The following is a 15,856-nucleotide window of genomic DNA, read 5'->3' on the forward strand; positions in this document are numbered from 1 at the left end:
GCAATATAGAAAAACGGACCGCTGTCATCACCTCCTCCTAGCTGCCGGCGTTGCAAAATCGGCGCCTGCATAAACACGACACCGCAGCCACCGCTCAGCGTATCGCCGCGGTTGAAACCTCCCATTGCAAACCGGAAGTGCATCGTATTTTTTGGTGTAAAAATCTACACCAAATATACTCCCATTGTCAACCGCAAGTGCTTCGTATTTTTGGTGTAAAAATTGACACCCAATCTGCTCCCTTCGCCAACCGTAAGTCCTCCGTATTTTTTGGTGCTGAAATCTACCCCAAATCTAACGGTGTATATCGAACCTCAATTTGGGAGGACGCTAGAGGACAAGCCAAAAACACCCATCTGGGTTGATTTGTGTTTAGTGTGTGGTTACAATTTGCCTTGTCTTTTCTTGTGCAACCTGCAGGCACCTGCGAAGTGTCCCTCTTTGCGGCAGAAATTCCAGCGATGTTTGCGTGCTAGGCATTCAACGCGAGGATGACCAGTGCGATCGCAGAAGAAACATTCGTCAGTCTGGCCAGTTCCTCCTATGCGGCTGTGAGACGCCTGGTTGCGTTCCCTAGTGGCCGTCGACATGGCTGGGGCGCTGGGCTTGGCCCCATCTTGCTTGCATCTGACAGAAACTTCGCAGCATCCAAATTCACATATGTTGGCTTGTTTGTCTGAAACGAAGTCGAGGCGCACTCCTTGTCCGTGTCTTGTGCTTGCCGTGCCTGTACTCATGCTTCTTTGAGCGATAGCTTCGCGTTGCGTTCGAGCTGGTCCGAGAGGTGCGCTTTCGTTAGGCCTACCACGAAGCGATCTCTGACGAGACGCTACTCGACCGCCGGAGAGCCGTAGTTGCAGCGCTTCACGAGACGCATCAGCTCTGCGTAAAATGCGTCGACGGACTCCGCCGGCTGCTGCATTCGACGGTGGAACTTGGTGGACTCGTATACTTCGTTCACTGAGTGTACAACGTGGTCCGTAAAGCGGTTCGCGACATTAGAATAGTGCGTGTCTGAGGTAAGCGAGAAGGAATGCAAGACACGCCTCGCCTCGGGACCCATGCAGTAGAGCTGCAGGTGTACTTTGACATTTTCGGGCGCCGAGGAAATTCGAGCAGTGAAGGCGTAGTCCTCACATTTGGCTAGCCAAGAAGGCTATGTATCCGCGTCGGAGAAGTCGAAAGCCTCAGGCTGGCGCAGAGGAACGCCGCGCCACGACGCCTCGCCATCCGTGCCACTGATGTTCAAGCCTGTCGTTACAGATACCGCGTCCTTGTTGCCGGAATCTTCGTTGCTATCCATACTGGAAGTCTCTGTCACTGGCTGGAGCACGGTGCTCCACGACGCCGTTACCCGACCACTTCTGACACCATGTCGAGGCCCGGTTAGGCCTAGTGGGCTGTATGTGAGGAGGCTAGAAGGAGACGACCCACTCTCACGAGTAACGGACAACAAGTGACTTTATTTGGACGCTAGTACGATCACATGCAGGATACACAAAGAGGCCACTGCCCTAAAGACCAGAGGTGGGAGGTCCTTTAGCGACATATACAGCAACGACTCTCTATTTTCTGCAATTGGCTGACAGTATGGGTAGCTCTTCTCGTTGGCGGAACTCTCTATGTGCGCATAGCAGATTGTGCCACTTCAAGTCCATGGGTAATTTCTGACATCAAAGCGCAAGTGGGGTTGCCCACCTCAAAAACATAAAGGTGGATTGGGTAATAAATCGTCGCCATTGTTATCGTATCTGTCTTTACCAGTGTATCCTATGCATGGAGAAAGAAAAAACAAAGGACAGGCCACGATATCACCTTTCCTAAAGTACCCCAGCTATCGCAAGGTGCGGTAGCGCAACATGCAATGGGCAGATCTGTCCTCAGCCATGGCTCTATGTTTCCGGCGGCTCCCGCCGCGCGTGCACGCCGGCTACCACGTTTACCCTCAGCAGCAATGAAGGCGTTGCTATTTGCGCCATAAAGTAGACTTAAGAATGACAGGTTAGTTCCGCTACAGTTTTCGCAATAAATCTGGCATGCGTGCGCCTTCCAATGTCTTTTCGTTTCTGCATTGTTCTGCTCCTTCCGAATTCTCGGCGGCATTAGTGCCGTAGTCACGTATGGAGTACAGTGGGCCAAGTGCTAGGAGGCGTATTGTATATGGAGCCGCAGCGCGACTTAGTTATTGCTACAGAACAGGGTAGCGTGCACTGTATTTGTTGAGAGGGCAGGCAAAGCTGGCGAACGCGTCGCTAAGCCCGTGTGAAAGTCGCCGAACGCGGCAGCATATAAAGTAGTGGAAAAGGCGATGGACACAGGGCGGGCTGTGCAACTGGAAGAACAGAAGCAAGCAGTTGATACCAGCAACTCGCGACGCCGTGAAAACAGCAGGAGTAATCGATTGCACTCCAAAACTCCAAGATGAGCCGAAGCGTTCTTAGGCGGCGGCGCGTCCAGCAGCTGAGAGATGTGACGAGACTCGTTCCAAGAAATGGTGCCCCTATATGCGGATATGTCTGTTCGGAGTGGTGACAACCATTATTACTATTAATAATATTATCATCATCGCCATAATCATGATCATTATCAGCCTAGCTACGCCCTCTGCACACCAGGGGCGTAGCCAGGGGGGAGGGGGGGGGGTTATGGGGCTACAGCTCCACCCCTCCCCCCCCATCGAAATTTTTTCGAACTGTCACGCACCGCTGACCAAAACAACCACCGGAGCCGGAAGTCGTTTTGGATTTTGTCACCCGCAATGCTTTTTCAGAGTAGAAAAGACATTCTGGCGCGAACGGGCAATTACGGGCATAAACGGGCAATTAAGAAAATGTATGACTGTTCGTACCGCTGAAATTTGTGCCGTTCATTGTAACATTTAGCATCATGATGAAAATTACCATGCGAATACGAAAATTTTGAGAACATCAATAACCGATTTTGATTGACCTTGCTCATTGAAAGCCCTGTCCAAGCGGTGTTTCCCAGCCTACGCACTAGGATATTAGTTATTTCAACTTGTGGCGTCATTCGTGGCTTTCGTTTGCCCATTTCTTTCCTTTTTATGTACCTGCTTTTACTTTGTCTTTGAATCAAATATATCAGGAAAATACAAAGGACTGCAAGCTCTAATCAAACCCCTGAACGAATTGGCAGTCTACGTCCCGTGTGCTGGTCATTCACTGAACTTAGTTGGCGCGTGTAGCGTTGACAGTTGCCTTGAGGCAGTCAAGTTTTTCACTGTAATTGAGAGAATGTATGTGTTCTTTGCTGCCTCACCTAAGCGATGGAGGTATCTTGGACAGCATGGGCGGAACTGGCCAGCATCTTGTCTTGAAAAGTCTCTCTGAGACCATGTGGTCAAGACACGCTGAATCATGTAAGGCCATTCTGAAAAAATTCAATGCAGTCTTGTGTTGCCTTGATGCTATATCAAAGAACGAGGAAGAAAACGGTGATACTAGGAACGAAGCGCACCCTCTCTTCCAGAAAATGACAAAACTAGAGACGGCATTCATGGCGATTTTCTGGAGTGAAATCTTGGAGCGCTTTGACAAAACGAGCGTAGCACTTCAGAGACCAGGCTTAGACATTTCAACTGCTGTAGACCTGCTGAGCTCTCTAGAAGACTTTGTTAATGCCTTGCAACCTTTGTTTAATACCTTCGAAGAGAGAGCACGCAGGCTAAGTACCAATCAATGTTATCAGGATGAGGGCAAACATCGTTTTGAGTTTTCACCCGGACGGAAAAAGCGATAGTGCACTACAAGGTAGAAAAAAGTTTATTGTGGAGACCTACAATGTTGTACTTTACAGTCTAGGCTCTGCTTTGCAAGTGCGAAAGGCTGCCCACACTGAACTCTGCGAAAGGTTCGGAATCTTCAAATTGCTGACAGAAGTTGGGAGCGAGGCCTCTCTGGCTCACCAGGCTGAGAAGTTGGTGAAAACCTACAAAAATGATTTGGAGCGAGCATTTTCCACTGAAATCGTTCAGTTTGCGAACTTTCTGCACAACTCTGTGTGCCAGGACACGAGTCCCCTGGGAATAATGAAGTTGCTCTACGAAAGAAAGCTTATTGATATGTTTCCGAACCTTTCTATTGCTTTGCGAATGTATTTAAGCATACCCGTGGCAAACTGTGAGACCGAACGATCATTTTCCAAGTTGTTGCTGATAAAAAATCGCCTTCATTCGAGCCTCCTAAACGACAAGGTGAACTCGCTTGTTATCATGTCCATTGAAAGTGACCTCCTCCGCGATCAATCGTTCGAACAGACTATATCTGATTTCGCCAAAGCGAAGGCGCGAAAGGTGCCATTTTAAAAGAGGACTGTTTGCGCATTGCATGAATAGTTCCAATAAGTTCGTTGTGTCGCCTCCCAGCCTCCACGTTGCCAATAAAACGCTGAGCAGTGTAATTCAAGATATGCAAATCTTTGTTGTTCGTCTCTTGTTTGTTCGTCTTGTGATATTTAGCGTGCCTATAAAGAACTGTATTTTTGTTGTTTTTGATAGTGCCACGTTTATTTGTCGTCGTCCTTGCTTGTGTTACCTTTAACTAAAATATTTTCAAATAATGTTTTGTAGTTACGGTTGGTAATTCTCTTCTGTATTCTAATGCATTTTTATGGTGTCTGTATTGCCTTAAGTATTGTATATATCTATTGCATATTTATAGAGTAACGCGTATAACGATTACAACAGTCTGATGCTTGAATTTTAATAAAAGAATGTTTTGGGTACAACCATGCGTCTCATTACGGGATTAAGCTTAGTGATGCAAACACAGCCTAACATCAGAAGGATCGACATCTGAGCTGTGTTGTATTTTCTACGTTCTTGTTCGTCTAGTGCGCACAAACATTTCCTTAAAGCCCAGCTTTTGCTGAAAACAGAATGCAGATTAATCACAAAGTGAACATATGTGTTGGTATTTACAACAGCACGTGTTTCAAGCATGTTTTGTTGTTTTCCTTATAATAATAATATTAATAACCCCGTTGATAGCACTTCGTTCTTTTTAATTTGGTGGAATTGAAATGAAACATGACATGTTTCCAGCAGCGTAGCAGGCGACAGAGGGAGGGGGGTAAGTATAGGGAAAGGGGGCCTGCATGTGAACCAGCCCAGGGCCCTCATTTATCTTAATCCGGCCCTGTCTCCAGATTTGCAAATAAGAACAACTTTACCGATTTTTAGAATTTTTGAATAGCAACTAGTCTCTATCGCATGGTTAAATATATGACATAATGGGCTGGACAGAATGTCGGTATTATGTTTTAAAACTGCAGTCTGAATACTGTCGTGCTCAACCGCTTTATTAACTGACAGTGTGCTTACTACAGATTTAATTTCCTCGACAGTGATTGCGTTTAGATTAAAATTTCTTACCTGAAAGCGCTGGGTGCGAGTCCCACCACGTTCACCGACGGGGAAACCTGTGAGCTACATATATTCATCTTTTTACGACCTGATTAAGGCATGCTTTTTGTTCCTGTCTGACACTTCTCTTCCTTTCTTTTTATTGTAGAACTTTCATTGGCAGAGGTGTTGTAAGACATAGTCGAGAAGAATAAAGGGTGGATAGGAAAGTGTGGGCGGCATGAACTGTTCAGATGATTTCTGCCCTTCAAGCAAGGCCGCCTTGTAGTGAGACATAAATCTGTACAAGACTCAGAGCGGAGTTGAAAATAGATAGTTTGAAACCTTGTTTGTTTAGCGAAAAGTACTGAATAGAAACACACAACTTCAGGGACAGAACAAAAATTGTTTAAAAGTCCGAACCCTTAAACAAACTTTATGAAAACCATGAATGATCAAGAATATAGGCTTGCAGTCATCCACTTCCAGCATGGCAGTCAGACCACACAGGAATTTTTGCTGCTTAGAAAAAGAAAGCGCTGGTTCCAATCTTTTCACGCTCGACGTGCGAAATAATGCTTAGCACAAGCAAATTTGAGCTATCGACAAGTGTCACAAGCTGCTGCATAAACTAAGCACTTTTTCGAGCACTTGTAACGAGCAGACTGTTTGGACTGAAGGAAAACTACACTCATGTGTTTAAAAAGCCATGCATTGAGATATTTTTACGCGAAAGTTGCATTGAATGCCAGCAAGAAAAAAAAATGGCACGCTGTATGTTCTTAACATACGTGACTAAGAGACGGTTGAAGCGCACTGAATTCTACTCAACAGTTTTTTTAGAAAGCTTGGAATCTACGCTCTTTTTGTGAACTTCTTGATTTATACGGAGTAACATATTTTCAGTTTGCAAGAAACCCGTCTCCGCCGAGGTGGCTCAGTGGTTTGCGAGACGCGGATTCAATGCCTGCCCTGGCGGCTGCGTTTCGATGCAGGCTGAACTTAAGACGCCCATGTGCAGTGCTAATTCAGTGCACGTGAAAGAACCCAGGAATGTCTAAATTTATTCGAAGCCCTCCACTGCAGCGTCTCTCATATCCCATTTTCGAAACTTTTACCAGCGCTGCGACAGGCTACAGGGAACAAGAAGAGACTGAAAGACAAGCGCTACTAACAACTGAAAGTTTATTGAAACATAGATGGGTAATATACTTTCTCATGACAATCACAACCACGCGCCACCCTTCTCGCGGAAAACATAAAAGATCGTGCTATGAATGCAAATGACACTTCACAATCCTGTATGGTTACTGATGGTGTACTTACGAAGATGTCTCTGTTTTTGTGGATACAATATGCTACACTCATTTCCGTAGTCAATTTATCTTGATGCCTGAACATATTCTGAGCCTTATTTAGAAGCGGATTGCATGCTTTTTTATCTGACACTTTCGACACACTGGGGTCATTAAGATTACAGTCGCTGTAGTGTAGGGCCAAATCGGATGACGGGGCACCTTTTGAAGACGTTTTATGCTGGCGCAAGCGCGTGCTTATGCACACCTGTTTTGCCTATATAATTCTTCCCGCATGTAAAAGGATATCATGGACCATTCCCTCTGCACAAGGCACATAATAAAACCCATATTTCCGTTGGCGCCCTTTCTAAGTTTTCGGTTTATTTTCTCTGGCTGTTCTATCAACTATAGCACAAATTTTTCCTAGCTTATTTGGAGCCAAAACAACACTTCAACCCCTTCAACCCCGTGTCTATATCCAACTAGCTCAAGCCTTTGCGACAGTTGCCGGATGTACAGAATTACTTCACACTTCTTTATGCCTTTACTAGAAGGTCCCTGTGGATCACGCTTATCAAATGACTAACTTTTTGAGGATTTTATAGCAAGCAAGTATTATCACGTCATTCGGAAAGCCCACAAACCTTCGACTCTGAGCCGGTTGCTTGAAACTGCAGCCAATAGAGTGAACACATGATTTAGTAATCGCCGAACCCAAACACGACACTGCTAGGCCGCATTTGACTGTCATCGAATGCCCGGAACTGCAACTTAGCAAAGGCTTTTCTGACCGCTTTAGAAAGAGCCAACACACGTGATCCTCTTTTCCTTCTAGTCATATCTAAGAATTGAAGCAGATTTGTATCGTGCGTTTCAAAGGTAAATTTCGGACTAAACTCGCTGCGGAAAAAAAGTCATTAAAACGTCATCCACCTGCCGCTTAATCACAGCTGTAACGAATCGGTCGATACCCGCGGCTTTGTTGGAACCATCCGTCCTTTTTTTGCTGGCCCGGCGCCGTGAAGCGGCAATTTCTCCTCACTAATCCCCCTCGGTGTGTCGGCAAGAAGCGGGTAAGGCAAGGTAGACGGACATTGACATGCAAGGGCCATGACAGAGCTAGATGGAAGAAGGGGAAACGTTTTTCCCGGAACTCCAGGAGGCCCCTGTTTTGCGGCGACGCTGTGGCTGCGTGCGGAGACACGAGCAGTGACCCCGTCGAAGCCACCATACGCCTACCGCCCGCTCGTCCTAACAATGACCGTCTAAGTTGAAATGATAGCAGAGCTTTTTCTTCGAGGACCAACACCACCGGCTGAGGGGAGTTCGCAGGCCCACGCTTGATTGGGAAGAATTAAGCGTAGGGTATACGTTCACCTCGGACGCGGTAGAAGGCGCCGCGGCGGTGCCGACTCCCGAGGAAGGTGTGTGCCAAAAGCCCTCGAGAAGCAAACTGGCTTAACGAAACGCAGCCTAAAACAATGAGATGCCGCCGCACGTTCAAGGGCTGCAACGACATGGTTGGCGCCACTTTCAAAATTTTGGGGGACGCCTGTCAACAGTCGTCATGAAGTCATGAAGAAGAGTAGTTTGCTCCCCACGGGGGTAGCGGCTCGGGTGAGATGGATGGATAACTGCCGTAATGCTTCGAGCAGCCAGGCCCAAGGGCTCTCAGGAAGCCGGCGATACTGGTTTTGATGCATTTTCGTGTGTTTCTGTTTTTACTTTGTAAGGGAGAGATTTTGAGTAATACTGTGGAAGCATGGGGCGCGGCACGCAAACCTAGTGGGCCAATCATTTCGAGGGTCCATTCCAGGAAGGTTATTTTTTAAAAGCAATTTTGATGTTCTTTTCCTGCTGTATATTTTAGGGAGAGGGGCTTGAACCTTGCGGAAGCTGAAACACGTGCCATGCAGTTTGTAAACCAATCATGTGTTTGTGTGATTGGGTGGTGCCAAATGTGGGACAGGCTCCTAGATCTTTAAAACCGTTACGCGGAGCCTTGGAAATGGTTCTGAGCTAGATATAGATTCCTTGCATCTTTTGCGATGCCAAGGAGGGAAGATTTTCCCTTAGCCAGTTTCATGTATTTATGCTCGCCGTTTATTTTGTTGTAAATATGTATACTTCTGTATAAAGCTTCAGTTTGCCTTCCTTGCGTCAAGCGTTGGCTGATCTCGTCTGTTATACCGTCTCGGACAATGGGGCACCTGTTGTGGAGCACGAAGAATAAACCTTATCTGGCGCAGTCGGCAAGAATCCTGTCGCTATCTGGAGTTGGCAAAGGTGGAATAGGCGACGTTCCGGCAACAAGCCAAGCATTAGCGGCTGAGGAGTACAAGTAGCCGACGGCAGGAATCAGCAGCTTCAAAGGAAACCAGCAGCATAGACTCCAAGAGTGGACCAGCTGCGCAAGGCTGCAGCCGATCGGGAGAAGCTGTGTGGCGAGGAAGCGGGCAGTCACAGAACGAACAGCGACAGTGACGAAATTCGGACGCCAGCGAGGTGCATCTCATCAGAGGGTGAGTCCTCTTTGCTTTTCATCTTGGCGTGGGCATTGTTGTCTGGATAGGCTATTTGGGAGTGCATGAACTCCTGGTTCGCACACTTAAATCCGGACAGGCGGAAAACGATCACGATGAGCGAGGGAGAGGAAACGGTTGCTTCGGTGGAGAGTTCGTCCGTGCCTGAGACGCAGGTTTAGCCAGATGGCTCTGGAAATGAAAAAATGCAGAGGTCAGAGCTTTCGAGATCCGGCTTGAAGTTGCAAAATTCTTAGCAAGCAACAAAGAAGTAAGCATGCAGCAGAACGCCACGGCGTTGGAGAGAAGCCACACGCGAGCGTAGTTCTCTCGGTACTTGGAATGGTTGTCGGGAGCGCTCCTTAAGTTCCCGGCAGAGGCAGAACTGCCTGTCTTGTTCGACTCGATCGAACCTACGCTGGAGGCCTACCCGGTCCCGAAGGAACAGGGGGCTAAATTGCATTCCCGGTAATAGCGGATAAGGTGCGGTTCCTGTAGACGCGCTTGACACCTTCGCAGCGTAAGGATATGAAGTCCTGAAGAAAGTTGTTCTAGAAAAGCTTAAACTGTCAGCAGCAGAATATCGCAGGAGGGTGCTAGCATCGAAGAAACTACCCAATGAAAGCTGGAGGGTGTTTACTACTCGCCTGCAGAGTTATCTTCATTTCTATGTTGAGGAGAGGCGGGTCAAAACGTTTGAGGGAATTGTTGAGTTGCTTGTGGCAGACCAACTAAAGAACACCCTTTCTGAGGACGCCCTTCGATACGTAACTTTGCAGGAGGGTGACGGATGGAATAAAGCGCCAACGTTGGCGGTGTTACTGCAGATGTTAGAGGAACCGCAGTGAACGAATAGCGCAGTGAAAAAGCACGAGCAGAAAAAGGGGAAGAACTCCAATACGCGCGAAGGGAAGCGAGACACGGACCAACCCAATCGGGAGGCAACAGGAACACGAAAGCCGGACTCGAATCAGGAGTTGAAAGGGTGCTTTTCGGGTGGATCAATGGGTGACAGGAGGGCCGAATGCCCAGATAACCCCGGACGAACATCCATGAAGGCGCTTAACGCTAAAGGGGACAAGCTCATTGCACGATAGGCGACATAGGAACGGGCGGCTGCACAAAGCTAACTAAGAGCAATGACTCCTGCTTATCAGAATAGGCAAATAAAGCAATTCTACACACAGGCGCGCAAATCACGGTTGTGCGGAAGAGCATAGTACCCCCGGGACTGGTAGAGCCACATTGGGCCATCAAAATGGTGTTATCCTTTAGAGAAAAAGTAAAGGCTAAACTTGCAGTTGCGCCCCTATTGCTAAACCAAGATGCAGGCACTTTCTGCGATATTAAAGAAGCGGTGCCAGTGGTATGCGCTCTGGCTGACAAGCTGTTGTCGAGAACAGACTGTTTGCTGTCGGAAAAAGCTTGGGAATCCCTGAGGGATGAGCGTGACATGAAAGCCTAGTAGGAGCGAATGACGGTCAGGTTTCAGACCCCGCGGGTGTCGAACTGGAAAAGCAAGCGTTATGCGGGCGACCGAAAAAAAAAAACACCAGTCGAGGAGAGCGTAAGTCCGCACGCTGAAGTGCACGCAGTGGCCGGCAAAGATAGCAAGAGCTCTGCACAAGTCGCCGAGGACATAGCTCGCAGTGTAACCGGGGAAAGCAGCGCTGCGGCGGTTTTCAAGGAGGAGCAGTGGAATTACGCCACATTGCAATAAGTGTGGAGAAACGCCGGGGCTGGGAAAGGTGGCATAACTTAGGTATACAGTCTTCTGTACCACAAGGAAAACTTGCTCGGGCAATCAGTAATGGAGCTGGTGCTCCCTAAATACCGACGTCGTACTTATGTTAGTCCATGAATCAAACTGGGGAGGTCAATTTGGGTTCAGGAAAACTAAGGCACTAATTAAGTACAGTTCATATTGGCCGGATATTAAAGGGGATGTGAGGGCATATTGTAAGAGCTGCCATGGGTGCTATGCAAAGGCCGATCGCCGTCAGACGGACGGAGTCCGATAGAGTTGTTAACGAGGCCGCGATACCCGTTCGAAAATGTCAGGGTTGACGTTATAGGTCCATTAGATCCGCCCTCAGGAAGGAGTAACAGGTACGCATTGTGCATCATCGATTTGTGTACACGGTGGCCTGAGTGCTTGCGCTCCCTCAGTGCGAAAGCTACCTCTGACGCGGTCCTGACGGTGTTCAGCCGGATAGGAATTCCTGAAATAGGCGCCTCTGATTGCGGGACAAACTTTACGGCCGAACTCACATAAGAGTTATTGAAGAGGCTAGGCTGCACGCCAAGGTTTTCAACATCGGGGCATACCGAGAGTAACGGCGTGGTCGACGTTGGAACCTGAAATTGAAGAGCATGCTTTATCATATTATCCTGTAGGAAGGGAAGGAATTGGAAAAATTTCTGCCCTTCCTGTTATGTTCGTACCGCGAGGTACCACACGATACGACGGGCGTCGCCCAGTTCCAGATGCTGTACGGGCGAGAGCCAACCGGTCCGCTAGCTGTTTTAAAGCGCAGCTGGGCTGGACAGATAAGTGTACCACCGGTGCTGGGGCTGTCCCCATCACAGTTAATGCGAGAGCTTAAGGCGCGCTTAGAGCATGCGGCGGAGGTGGAAGAACTAGTGAGCTCCAAGCAGCAGAACGCGTACGCGACCCAGTACAACAGGCGGGCGAAGGACAATACCTTCCAGTTAGGAGACAGTGTGCTGGTGTTTGACGAGCAACGTCCAGGAAAAACGTTTGCGCAGTGGAAAAGGCCGGGAACTGTTGACGGAAAGTTCCGCGAGCACTCGTACTTCGTGCAGATAATAATAATAATAATAATAATAATAATAATAATAATAATAATAATAATAATAATAATAATAATAATAATAATAATAATAATAATAATAATAATAATAATGTCTTTATTTGTGTCGTAGAGTACATGATCGACACTGGAGGCCGGCAGTAAAAGCTGTCACAAACGACAGCTTGACAGAGCCGCAGGCCCCCACGCACTTGGCAACGGTACAGCGGCGATGCTTCTACGCAAGAAAAAAGATGTAATACACAGTACAGCTCACAGTACACCCTGATAAATAAATTCCATCTTCCTAGACTCAAATACAACATATATTTTGTATATACGGCACAAGTGAATAGATAGAACATAAAATGGAACATACAACCTGATGGATAGAACATAAAATTATCTTGATTCAAAGCGTGAAAGAATGACAAATCCAATTCTATGAACTAATAAGAACAAATATGCATATTCGGTTATAGTCTAGTAAGACAAGAAAAGACAGTCATATTTATAGTTCACTAGTCAGGGGGAAATAGTATGGATACAATACAGTAAAAAAAAAGGTAGGTAAACATGGCCACTTGGGGTAAGGAGAAATGATTCAATTTAAAAGAGATATAGGGGTAGAAACAGACACAAGTGTTAAGAAACAGAAAAAATAAGTGGAATTGCGGATTGTCAGTGACAATCAGGCATGATCATTTGGATATGAAATATTTTCTGATTTCTTTAAATGGATATATTTCTAACTACATTTTCTCAGTTCAATTTATTTAATAATCTCGGCAACTGATATTGCAGTGTTTGATGACCGTATGTTCTGCGGTATGTTTTGACATTCCAGTATTCACTATAATGGGTGACGTGACTCGGGGTGTTGTTTTGTAAGTTCGCTAACTGTTTTAAGATGTTCCACCATTCTTTACTTCCTGTTTATAAAGCTTACTCAGTCGGTAGTCATACATTGTCATAATAGGCATCACATTGTATTTTATAAATAGCTTACGGGTGTGAAAACGACTATGTACATTTTATACTGTACGAAGAAATCTTTTCTGCAGTATATGGAGCTTTTGTACATTTTTCTTTGTTGTAGGCGCCCAAACGAACTGACAGTAGTTTAACCTTGAGGAGCACAGGGCGTTATAAATGGCCAGCATAACTTTTCGGGGCAGAATACAGCGGTTGCGATATATGAGGCCTATAACTTGAGAGAGTTTTGCTACTAGATGATTGATATGATAATCCCAGGATAAAGTTTCATGAAAAATAACTGCTAAAGTTTTAAAAGTAGAAACGATTTCAGTCGGAATGGAGTTTAAGGCTATATTTCTGTTTACTGTTATATTTCTCCCCTTATACCTGAACAAAATGCATTTAGTTTTGGACACATTCACCGTCAGGCAATTTTTCTGAGTCCATTCCTGTAAAGCAAGCAGTGTGGATTGTGCGGAGTCAAATAATTCTTCAATATCTTTTCTTGCGAAAAAAATGCTTGTGTCGTCGGCATATATAATAAATTTGGCAGTGGGGGAAATGTTTGTATCATTTATGTAGATGTTGAACAAGATGGTTGGTTTATGGGGGTTTAACGTCCCAAAGCGACTCAGGCTATGAAGGACGCCGTAGTGAAGGGCTCCGGGAATTTCGAACACCTGGGGTTCTTTAACATGCACTGACATAGCACAATACACGGGCCTCTAGAATTTCGCCTCCGTCGAAATTCGACCGCCGCGGCCGGGATCAAACCCGCGTCTTTCGGGCCAGCAGCCGAGCGTCATAACCACTCAGCCACCGCGGCGGCTTATGTTGAACAAGCATGGACCCAAAATACTGCCCTGCGGTACACCACTACGCACCTCTAGTTGTTCAGAGACCGAGTCAGCTATTTTAACTATTTGTTTTCGATGTTCCAAGTAAGATTGTATTAAATGTATGGCTTTGCCACGAAAACTATACCGCTGACATTTAAGAAATAATATTTTATGATTTATGCGGTCGAACGCCTTGGAAAAGTCTAGAAATATTTCAAGTATAAAATTACCTTGCTTGATATGTGTTAAAATATGTTCCCTTAGTGTCAGAAGAGCAAATTCTGTACTTAGACCTCGCCGAAAGCCATACTGAGAGCTAGTTATTACCTTATGTTTTTCTTAAAATTTGCTAAAGCGGCTCAATATCACTTTCTCGAAGGATTTAGATAAAATAGGTAAGATAGAGATAGGCCGATAATTGTTCATGTCATTCTTGTTGCCCTTTTTATGAACAACAGTTAGCCGTGCAAGCTGCATTTTGTAGGGAAAGACACCTTGATTAAGACCAATGTGGAAGATATGTGTTATAACTGAGGCAAGGAGATCAGCGACGTATTTAAGAGGCTTCGTTTGAAAACCATCGACATCTCTGGAATTACTGCTGTTTAGGCTCGTTATAGCTGTAAACTTCAGCCTCGCTTGTTTGGTGCAGAAAACTTGTCTCTCTATTCCATCGAAGATTTTCCATATTGTTCTGAACACTATCTTGCACCATAAGATTGACTAGATATTTATTAAACGCATCTGCAAGTGGTTTCCAGTTAGTTCGGTGCCATCTATATTCATTTTCTGAATCACATTCGGTGATGCCTTATAATTTAATAGTGAAGCTAATCTCTTCCATGTTACATCTGTGGATCCTGGTTTAAATTCCAGAATATTTGCAAAATGTTCACGACGTGCTATTGCTAAGTCCTTGTTCAGGCGATTTCGATAGACTTTAAAATCTTTATATTCATTCAGATCTTTAGTTTTTATAAAGAGATTGTAAAGGTAATTTTAATAATGGATTCTTGTTCTAAGTTCAGCTGTAACCCAAGGCTTTCTAATCTTCCTATTTTGTTTAAAACGCACTTCAGGAAAGCTAGCCGCATATACAGGCTGCAGTTTTTCAAGAAACGTAGCATAAGCTACGTTGACATCATCACTTTCTAAAACTCTCTTCCAGGATAGTTTTTCTATTTTTTTTTCCGAAATCTGTTAATGTGGGTCTTGACAGCTTACTCCGTACATATCCTTTAGTGGAAAGGAATATCGGTAAGTGATCACTTAGGTCGAAAGAAAGTACTCCCGACCTAAGTTTATCTTGGCTTATATTTGTAAGAAACATGTCATTGAGCGACTGAATTCGCAGTTACTCTTGTCGGGAGGTTGATTACATTTATAAGCCCATTAGCATTTAACAGGACTTCAAAAATGGTTTTCGTACTATCATTTTTAATCATATCAATATTCATGTCCCCACCACAGATGAGACTCAGGTTATTATTAGTAATAAAGCTAAACAGTTTATCTAAATAGTTGATAAAACGCAATGTTGAACCATTCGGCGGGCGGTAGCACACGACAAGTGCTGTGTTTTGTAGTTTAATTGTCAGGATCTCATACTCATTTGTTATTACCGAGCGCTCTGAAAGTATTTCGCAGTCGTAGTCTTGTCTAACCAAAATACATATCCCGCCACCTCGACCAAAGGGACGATTTAAATAGAATGTTTCATGGGACGGAAGTCGGTGGATGTTTGTTTCATCAGTGCTCCACGTTTCCGTGAGCATAAAGACGTCAAAAGGTTGCCCTATTTGATCAAACAGCAAGCTTAAATCCGATTCCTTATTGTTAACAGATCGAACATTAAGGTGAAAGCATTTAAATGACTTAAGGATCTGTTTTCCGATGCAGTTTCTAAAGAATTGTGGAAGTAGGTAGGCGTCAGTGTCGGAGCCTGCCATATTATGTGACATTAACTGTGTTTTTCAAGATCAAGGCAGCTTGAGATGACAACTGTCGTTTCTCCAACATTCTTTCTGAGTAGAATTCGACCATA

At 45.4% G+C, this 15,856-nt stretch overlaps 1 pseudogene; it reads right to left on the bottom strand.

Moving 5' to 3' along the window:
• Positions 1 to 541: 541 nt before the first annotated feature.
• Positions 542 to 1,303, bottom strand: LOC144120143 (uncharacterized; annotated as a pseudogene).
• Between the last annotated feature and the right edge of the window lie 14,553 nt (positions 1,304 to 15,856).

This window comes from Amblyomma americanum, chromosome 2, assembly GCF_052857255.1.
Source record: "Amblyomma americanum isolate KBUSLIRL-KWMA chromosome 2, ASM5285725v1, whole genome shotgun sequence".
Classification (NCBI taxonomy): Eukaryota; Metazoa; Arthropoda; class Arachnida; order Ixodida; family Ixodidae; genus Amblyomma; species Amblyomma americanum.